Here is a 10,254-nt window from a genome sequence, read left to right as displayed (position 1 = left end):
GTGCACAACTGCACGGTAGACACACCCCGGTCGTAGCGCCGCAGTAATGCCCAATGAGCCGTCAAATCACAAAACCCCCCCACCTTTCCAGCTTTAGCAGTAAGCTGGACGGACAAAGCGACAATATTTCACTGGGCCTGAATCCCCTTCTCCCTCGTCTGCTTGTTCAGAGAAAACCCCCGCTCGGTGATTGCATAGGGTTTTCTCATGGAGAACCTGGTACGAATTCTTCATCCATCCCCGATAAATCCAAGTCCCTTGGTCGCGGGTACTCCTAGGATGGCAGCCGCCGCCGTTGATGCATTTTTCTTCTTACTGAATCTAGTGTGTTCCATTTGCAGTGCCCAAAGTGCGAGGACCCTACAGGTTTCTGCACCCTCGGCAAGACGCCACACTTGTTCTTTCTCATCCTAACACAGGATTTTAAAACGCGCACAGTATGTTCCTAGAATCCTCTTTTCTATCCGGGAGGGTGGGGTTTTTTGAACATGCTGTCGACTAATTTGGAAATTTGGATTGCTATATTTGGATAGAAGGTACTAGTACCATGGTCAACTCTGACGTGAAGGAGGAAATTATTTCTAGATTTGGATATAGGGAATACATTGTGTTCTCATATTATTTTTCCTATACTGCATTCCTTGCTCTGCCAGAACACATGTACTCAAGATGCTCGGCCTTGCCATAACTGAATACACCAGTTTAATGGTCACAATGAAGACAAGCCATGGATATAAGTTTCGAATTGGGTTCATGAACCAAGAAGACCGCTGCTTTTTTTATGGCCGAACTTGGATAAACTTTCTCAAGTGTTATGGACTGAAAGTTGGCTCACGAATGTTGATGGAAATAGCAGAACCTGGTCTCATCTTCACTGCGATCTTCCACCCCGACGTTGTTCCAATTGTTCATCCATGTTAGTTTTGTATCTGGTTCTTGCTTCTTGCCTTGATTACTTCTTAATGCACCTATTCTGTCTAACTAATCACAATTTAACTTTAGAAGTAGCAACGAATCTCTCACGAAGATGCTACTTCTAACTAATATTTTCTTATAATTGGTGGCACGTGTAGGTTTTTTCAGAGTTAAACAGGCTACTCGTTTGTTATTCTATAAGAACTCGGCTGTTACTCATGGCACTTAAGTTGACTTGGACGACATCCACAAGTTCCTACACTTTATTGATCGTCTTGAGGTCCTTGTGGGGCGTTTCAATGGTGGAAGGCTATGTGGGATATGTGTGCCACTACTGCACTCGTTGAACAGGTCCAACTATGTTGAGAAACTTATGGTACGAGCTGTTTTCTGTTATATATGTTGTTCATAAACTCTTGCTTATGCATAGTTTTACAGTTGTGATCTTCTTGAAACAGGAACTGCCCGGGTCTATTGTTCCTATACAGATGCCTGACCATGGTCGGGTCAGACTTGCGCTTGGTCACAACATGATGTTTATGTCGACCTACTGCATTCCCCTTGGAGGTGAAAAGATACTTGTTCATGGGTGGTCTCAAATAATGAAGGCCCGTCCATCTTGGAGAATAGGACAGAAGATTATGTTCCTGCTTTTTCATGGCTCTAAAGTGAATATCCTGTTTATTGACCACGTTGCGAGATGAAGCCGCTTTCAGAAGGTTGTGGATGCGCGGGGTGGCGCCTGGGCCTTGTCCTGGGGCTTGGCGGCCTCACCCTTTGGTTAACTGTAGGCAAAGTAGCATTGTTCGAGGCGTGCTTTGTACGGTTGAAACTGTATAAGTACTCATACTGCTTTCAGCTATGGTTGTTAAGTGCCCCTGCTGGTTTCAGTTAAGGTTGTTAAGTACTCCTCCTGCTTTTACAGTCTGTAGTGTTTCTTCAGTCCTGTCTTCCTCCAGCCGCCAAAACCAAACCGGCGCCGGCGGGGCCGCCTGCTTCCGCCTCCCACGGCTGGCTGCGCCTCAGCGCATGCATCGCCGCCCCACCGTCTCCTAAATCATTAACGCCGACCTCCGAGGCCTCGCCGTTGTCCTCCGCGCGCTTTGCTGTGCTCGCCGCAGCGCCGCCCTCTCGCGTTGTCAACATGGTCAACAAACAAGAGGAATTGGCGGAGGACTGTACGTGGAGAGGATAACAGTAGGGGCCCACCATGTCCATGGCCGGATGCAAGGAAGTTCCTCATTTTTTGTTATATATAGATATACTCCATTGTTAGCGTATGGAAAAAGAAAATGTTTCCTGCTAGTGGTTTCCTGACATCTGGGACCCACGACATTGTTAGCGTATATAGTCAATAGACAAGAGAACAACACAAGATCGGCTGACACCTAGGCCGTAGCTACTCGAGCAGTATTTTTTTTTTGTTATTGTTGCGACGGAGCAGGGTTTCAACTGGGCTATGGCCCGTCTAGCATAGGCTTATATTTTGTGTTCACCACATGACCAGCCCAGCTATTTTTTGTTTGTGAAAATGAGCCTAGTTTATTTTTTCTGAAGAATACCCAATCCAGGCCTACTTATTTTTCTACGCCCTGATGGGCTGCAACTCTTTCAAGACGCCTGCAAATCTTGAAAGTAATATGAAATGGGCTGTAAATATAAAAAACAGATGACAAATTGGCAATTACTTTATAATTTCTGAATTTTTTCACATTTTCAGATTCCAATTTCACTGGGCTTTAACCTAATTCAAATATATATTCAAAGTACTTTAAATCTGGCTCGACATTTCGATATTAAAAATAGTTTGGAACCCACAGAAATATACGAAATTTCATTTAAATTTTTAACCCTGGCCCTGGCCAACAAAAAAAGACGGACTGCAATAAATTGCATAAGAAGTTGCAATGAGCTAAATATAAATTATTAAAAAAATAGGGAATGGTCTGACTTGTGGGCCTATTAAGTTGACGCGTATGCAATATTTTTTTTACTTATTATATACGACAACAAACGATTCTAGCAGACGTAACCGTTGGATGTCAATCCAACGGCCGTCGTGTTTCTTCAATCTCTGATCTTCTTGCTCCAGCCGCCAAATCCAGCGCCGGCGGGACCGCCTGCTCCCGCCTCCCGTGGCCGGCTGTGCTGCCACGCAGGCCTCACCGCCCCCTACTACTCTCACGCTGGCCAGGCCATCCCTCTACTCACCCACATCCCTCCACTGATGTGGCTTCGCCGCCTCCGGGTCATTCCCTTCCTGGGTCTCGCCGTCGTCCATCGCACTGGTGTTCTCGGCATGGCGTGGTCAACGTTGTCAACAAACGACAACATCGGAAGAGGGACATACATGGAGAGGCTGACAGTTGGGACCCACATGGTCCATGGCCGCACGCAAGCAAGTACCTCCTTATTACGCCAAAAAGAATGAATACTCCCGCTGACAGTTCAGACCCACCAGCTATATCTTCGCACGCAAGGAAGTGCCTCCTTATTACGCACAAAAAATGAATACCCCCCTGCTAGCTGGGACCCACCAGAGTGGGAGGCTGACTTGTGGGCCTACTAAGTTGACGCAGACGGAGGGCTTTGTCAACTTAGTCGACAAACGATTCTATCACCAGTGACCGTTGGATTGTTAACATCCAACGGTCCTCCTGCTTCTTCAACCTCTGATTCTCTTGCTCCAGCCATCCAAACCACCGCGTGCTCTTGCCTTGCGTGGCCAGCTGTGCTGCTGCGGAGGCCTCACCGCCCCCTACTACTCCCACCGCTGGCCAGGCCCTGCGGCAACGGCAGCCCCACACCGCAGCCGAACCAGTGAACCCTCGTACTCCTCTCCGCGTGGGCATCCACTGCCGCGTCTTCCCCAGCCGGCTCTGCATCGTTCCCTTCCTAGGCCTCGCCGTCGTCCACCGCCTTGGTGCTCTCGGTGCGGCGTGGTCAATGTGGTCAATGAAAGACTTCCATCCGACGAGTACTGTACGTTGAGAGGCTGACAGCTGGGTCCACGGCCGCAGCAAGGAAGTGCCTCCTTATTACGCGCAAAAAAATTATTCCTCCACCTGACAGCAGGGACCCACCAGACGGGCCACTGCTACCTCTTGAGCACTGTGTTGGTTTTCCCTTGAAGAGGAAAGGGTGATGCAGCAAAGTAGCATAAGTATTTCCCTCAGTTTTTGAGAACCAAGGTATCAATCCAGTAGGAGGCTACGCGCGAGTCCCTCGCACCTACACAAACAAATAAATCCTCGCAACCAACGTGATAAGGGGTTGTCAATCCCTACACGGTCACTTACGAGAGTGAGATCTGATAGATATGATAAGATAATATTTTTGGTATTTTTGTGATAAAGATGCAAAGTAAAGTAAAAGCAAAATAAAAAACGGCGCCAGAAATAGCTAAGTGTTGGAAGATTAATATGATGGAAAATAGACCCGGGGGCCATAGGTTTCACTAGTGGCTTCTCTCAAGAGCATAAGTATTTTACGGTGGGCGAACAAATTACTGTTGAGCAATTGACAGAATTGAGCATAGTTATGAGAATATCTAGGTATGATCATGTATATAGGCATCACGTCCGAGACAAGTAGACCGACTCTTGCCTGCATCTACTACTACTACTCCACACATCGACCGCTATCCAGCATGCATCTAGAGTATTAAGTTCATAAGAACAGAGTAACACTTTAAGCAAGATGACATGATGCAGAGGGATAAATTCACGCAATATGATAAAAACCCCATCTTGTTATCCTCGATGGCAACAATACAATACGTGCCTTGCTGCCCCTACTGTCACTGGGAAAGGACACCGCAAGATTGAACCCAAAGCTAAGCACTTCTCCCATTGCAAGAAAGATCAATCTAGTAGGCCAAACCAAACTGATAATTCGAAGAGACTTGCAAAGATAACCAATCATACATAAAAGAATTCAGAAGATTCAAATATTGTTCATAGATAAACTTGATCATAAACCCACAATTCATCGGTCTCAACAAACACACCGCAAAAGAAGATTACATCGAATAGATCTCCACAAGAGAGGGGGAGAACATTGTATTGAGATCCAAAAAGAGAGAAGAAGCCATCTAGCTAATAACTATGGACCCGAAGGTCTGAGGATGGTGTTGATGTAGAAGCCCTCCGTGATCGATGCCCCCTCCGACGGAGCTCCGGAACAGGCCCCAAGATGGGATCTCACGGGTACAGAAGGTTGCGGCGGTGGAATTAGGTTTTTGGCTCCGTCTCTGATCGTTTGGGGGTACGTAGGTATATATAGGAGGAAGGAGTACGTCGGTGGAGCAACATGGGGCCCACGAGGGTGGAGGGCGCGCCTGGGGGGGGGGGGGTAGGCGCGCCCCTACATGAGGCTTCCTGTTTGATTTCTTAACGTAGGGTCCAAGTCCTCTGGATCATGTTTGTTCCAAAAATCACGTTCCTGAAGGTTTCATTCCGTTTGGACTTCGTTTGATATTCTTTTTCTGCGAAACTCTGAAATAGGCAAAAGACAACAATTCTGGGTTGGGCCTCCGGTTAATAGGTTAGTCCCAAAAATAATATAAAAGTGAATAATAAAGCCCAATAATGTCCAAAACAGAAGATAATATAGCATGGAGCAATCAAAAATTATAGATACGTTGGAGACGTATCAAGCATCCCCAAGCTTAATTCATGCTCGTCCTCGAGTAGGTAAATGATAAAAACAGAATTTTTGATGTGCAATGCTACTTGGCATAATTTCAATGTAATTCTTCTTAATTGTGGTATGAATATTCAGATCCGAAAGATTCAAGATAAAAGTTCAATATTGACATAAAAATAATAATACTTCAAGCATACTAACTAAGCAATTATGTCCTCTCAAAGTAACATGGCCAAAGAAAGTTCATCCCTACAAAATCATATAGTTTAGTCATGCTCCATTTTCGTCACACAAGAATGCTCTTATCATGCACAACCCCGATGACAAGCCAAGCAATTGTTTCATACTTTAGTAATCTCAAACGTTTTCAACCTTCACGCAATACATCAGCGTGAGCCATGGATATAGCACTATGGGTGGAATAGAATATGATGATGGGGGTTATGTGGAGAAGACAAAAAAGGAGAAAGTCTCACATCAATGAGGCTAATCAATAAGCTATGGAGATGCCCATCGATTGATGTTAATGCGAGGAGTAGGGATTGCCATGCAACGGATGCACTAGAGCTATAAATATATGAAAGCTCAATAAAAGAAACTAAGTGGGTGTGCATACAACTTGCTTGCTCACGAAGACCTAGGGCACTTGAGGAGGTCCATTGTTGGGATATACAAGCCAAGTTCTATAATGAAAAATTCCCACTAGTATATGAAAGTGACAAAACAAGAGACTCTCTATCATGAAGATTATGGTGCTACTTTGAAGCACAAGTGTGGTGAAGGATAGTAACATTGTCCCTTCTCTCTTTTTCTCTTTTTTGGGCCTTCTCTTTTTTTATGGCCTTTCTCTCTCTCTTTTTTTATTCCTCACTTGGGACAATGCTCTAGAAAATGATGATCATCACACTTCTATTTATTTACAACTCAATGATTACAACTCGATACTAGAACAAAGTATGACTCTATATGAATGCCTCCGGTGGTGTACCGGGATATGCAATGAACCAAGAGTGACATGTATGAAAGAATTATGAATGGTGGCTTTGCCACAAATACTATGTCAACTACATGATCATGCAAAGCAATATGACAATGATGAACATGTCATGATAAACGGAACGGTGGAAAGTTGCATGGCAATATATCTCGGAATGGTTATGGAAATGCCATAATAGGTAGGTATGGTGGCTGTTTTGAGGAAGATATAAGGAGGTTTATGTGTGAAAGAGCGTATCATATCACAGGGTTTGGATGCACCGGCGAAGTTTGCACCAACTCTCAATGTGAGAAAGGGCAATGCACGGTACCGAAGAGGCTAGCAATGATGGAAAGGTGAGAGTGCGTATAATCCATGGACTTGACATTAGTCATAAAGAACTCACATAATTATTGCAAAAATCTACAAGTCGTCAAAAACCAAGCACTACGCGCATGCTCCTAGGGGGATAGATTGGTAGGAAAAGACCATCGCTCGCCCCGACCGCCACTCATAAGGAGGACAATCAAAGAACACCTCATGTTTCAAATTTGTTACATGACGTTTACCATACGTGCATGCTACGGGACTTGCAAACTTCAACATAAGTATTTCTCAAATTCACAACTACGCAACTAGCACAACTTTAATATCACTACCTCCATGTCTCAAAACAATCATCAAGCATCAAACTTCTCTTAGTATTCAACACACTCATAAGAAAGTTTTTACTAATCTTGAATACCTAGCATATTAGGATTATTTAAGCAAATTACCATGATATTTAAGACTCTCAAAATAATCTAAGTGAAGCATGAGAGATCAATAGTTTCTATAAAACAAATCCACCACCGTGCTCTAAAATATATAAGTGAAGTACTAGAGCAAAAACAATATAACTCAAAAGATATAAGTGAGGCACATAGAGTATTCTAATAATTTCTGAATCATGTGTGTCTCTCTCAAAAGGTGTGTACAGCAAGGATGATTGTGGTAAACTAAAAAGCAAAGACTCAAATCATACAAGACGCTCCAAGCAAAACACATATCATGTGGTGAATAAAAATATAGCTCCAAGTAAAGTTACCGATGGAAGTAGACGAAAGAGGGGATGCCTTCCGGGGCATCCCCAAGCTTTGGATTTTTGGTGTCCTTAGATTATCTTGGGGGTGCCATGGGCATCCCCAAGCTTAGGCTCTTGCCCCTCCTTGTTCCATAATCCATCAAATCTTTCACCCAAAACTTGAAAACTTCACAAAAAAAACTCAGCAGAAAATCTCGTGAGCTCCGTTAGCGAAAGAAAACAAAAGACCACTTCAAGGTACTGTAATGAACTCATTCTTTATTTATATTGGTGTTAAACCTACTGTATTCCAACTTCTCTATGGTTTATAAACTATTTTACTAGCCATAGATTCATCAATAAAAGCAAACAACACACGAAAAACCGAATCTGTCAAAAACAGAACAGTCTGTAGTAATCTGTAACTAACGCAAACTTCTGGAACTCCAAAAAATCAGACAAAATAGGACGGCCTAGACAATTTGTTTATTGATCAGCAGCAATTGGAATCAATATTTTATCACGTCCTGGTGATTTTTAACAATTATTTTCGTGAACAGAAAGTTTCTGGAAATTTCTGCAAGATCAAATAACTATCATCCAAGAAGATCCTATAGGTTTAACTTGGCACAAACACTAATTAAAACATAAAAACACATCTAACCAGAGGCTAGATCAAATATTTATTCCTAAACAGAAGCAAAAAGCAAAAAAAACTAAAAAATAAAATTGGGTTGCCTCCCAACAAGCGCTATCGTTTAACGCCCCTAGCTAGGCATAAAAGCAAGGATAGATCTAGGTATTGCCATCTTTGGTAGGCAATCCATAAGTGGCTCTCATAATAGATTCATATGGTAATTTTATTTTCTTCCTAGGGAAGTGTTCCATGACTTTATTTAATGGAAATTGGAATCTAATATTCCCTTCCTTCATATCAATAATTGCACCAATCGTTCTAAGGAAAGGTCTACCAAGAATAATAGGACATGAAGGATTGCAATCTATATCAAGAACGATAAAATCTACGGGCACATAGTTCCTATTTGCAACAATAAGAACATCATTAATTCTTCCCATAGGTTTCTTAATAGTGGAATCCGCAAGGTGCAAGTTTAAAGAGCAATCATCAAAATCACGGAAACCTAGCAAATCGCACAAAGTCTTTGGAATCGTGGAAACACTAGCACCCAAATCACACAAAGCATAGCATTCATGATCTTTAATCTTAATTTTAATAGTAGGTTCCCACTTATCATAAAGTTTTCTAGGGATAGAAACTTCCAACTCAAGCTTTTCTTCATAAGATTGCATCAAAGCATCAACGATATGTTTGGTGAAAGCTTTATTTTGACTATAAGCATGAGGAGAATTTAGCACGGATTGCAACAAAGAAATACAATCTATCAAAGAGAAATTATAATAATTAAATTCCTTGAAATCCAAAATCGTGGGTTCATTAATATCTAATGTTTTGATTTCTTCAATCCCACTTTTATCAATTTTAGCATCAAGATCTAAAAACTCCGAATTTTTGGAACGCCTTCTAGGTAAAGGTGGATCATGTTCAGTCCCATCATTATCAAGATTCATATTGCAAAACAAAGATTTAATAGGGGACATATCAATGACTTTTAGATCTTCATCTTTATTTTCATAGAAACTAGAAGAACACGCTTTCATAAAGCAATCTTTCTTAGCACGCATCCTAGCGGTTCTTTCTTTGCACTCATCAATGGAAATTCTCATGGCTTTGAGAGACTAATTGATATCATGCTTAGGAGGAATAGACTCAGTTTCAAAGAATCAACATCAAGAGAAATTCTATCAACGTTCCTAGCCAATTCATCAACTTTAAGCAATTTCTCTTCAAGCAAAGCATTGAAATTCTTTTTGCGAATTCATAAATTCTTTAACACTAGTCTCAAATTTAGAGGGAATCTTATTAAAATTTCCATAAGAATTGTTGTAGGAATTACCATAATTATTAGAGGAATTGCTAGGATAAGGCCTAGGATTAAAGTTTCCTCTATACGCGTTGTTACCAAAATTATTCCTACCAACGAAATTCACATCCATAGGTTCATTATTATTCTCAATCAAAGTAGACAAAGGCATATCATTAGAATCAGAAGAAACACTCTTAGTAGCAAATAATTTCATAAGTTCATCCATCTTTCCACTCAAAATATTAATTTCTTCTATCGCATGCACTTTTTGATTAGTAGATCTTTCAGTGTGCCATTGAGAATAATTAACCATAATATTATCTAGGAGTTTAGTAGCTTCTCCTAAAGTGATTTCCATAAAAGTGCCTCCCGCGGCCGAGTCTAAAAGATTTCTAGAAGCAAAGTTCAATCCGGCATAATTTTTTTGTATAATCATCCACCAATTCAAACGATGCGTGGGGCAATTACGTATCATTAATTTCATCCTCTCCCAAGCTTGTGCAACATGTTCATGATCAAGTTGCTTAAAATTCATAATATCGTTTCTAAGAGAGATAATCTTAGCGGGAGGAAAATACTTAGAGATAAAAGCATCTTTGCACTTATTCCAAGAATCAATACTATTTTTAGGCAAAGACGAAAACCAAGCTTTAGCACGATCTCTAAGCGAAAAAGGAAATAGCTTCAATTTAAAAATATCATTATCA

This window comes from Aegilops tauschii, chromosome 2 (genome assembly GCF_002575655.3).
Source record: "Aegilops tauschii subsp. strangulata cultivar AL8/78 chromosome 2, Aet v6.0, whole genome shotgun sequence".
In the NCBI taxonomy this organism is placed as follows: domain Eukaryota; kingdom Viridiplantae; phylum Streptophyta; class Magnoliopsida; order Poales; family Poaceae; genus Aegilops; species Aegilops tauschii.
The sequence above is the reverse complement of the archived record's forward strand: the minus strand, read 5'-3'. Positions refer to the sequence as shown.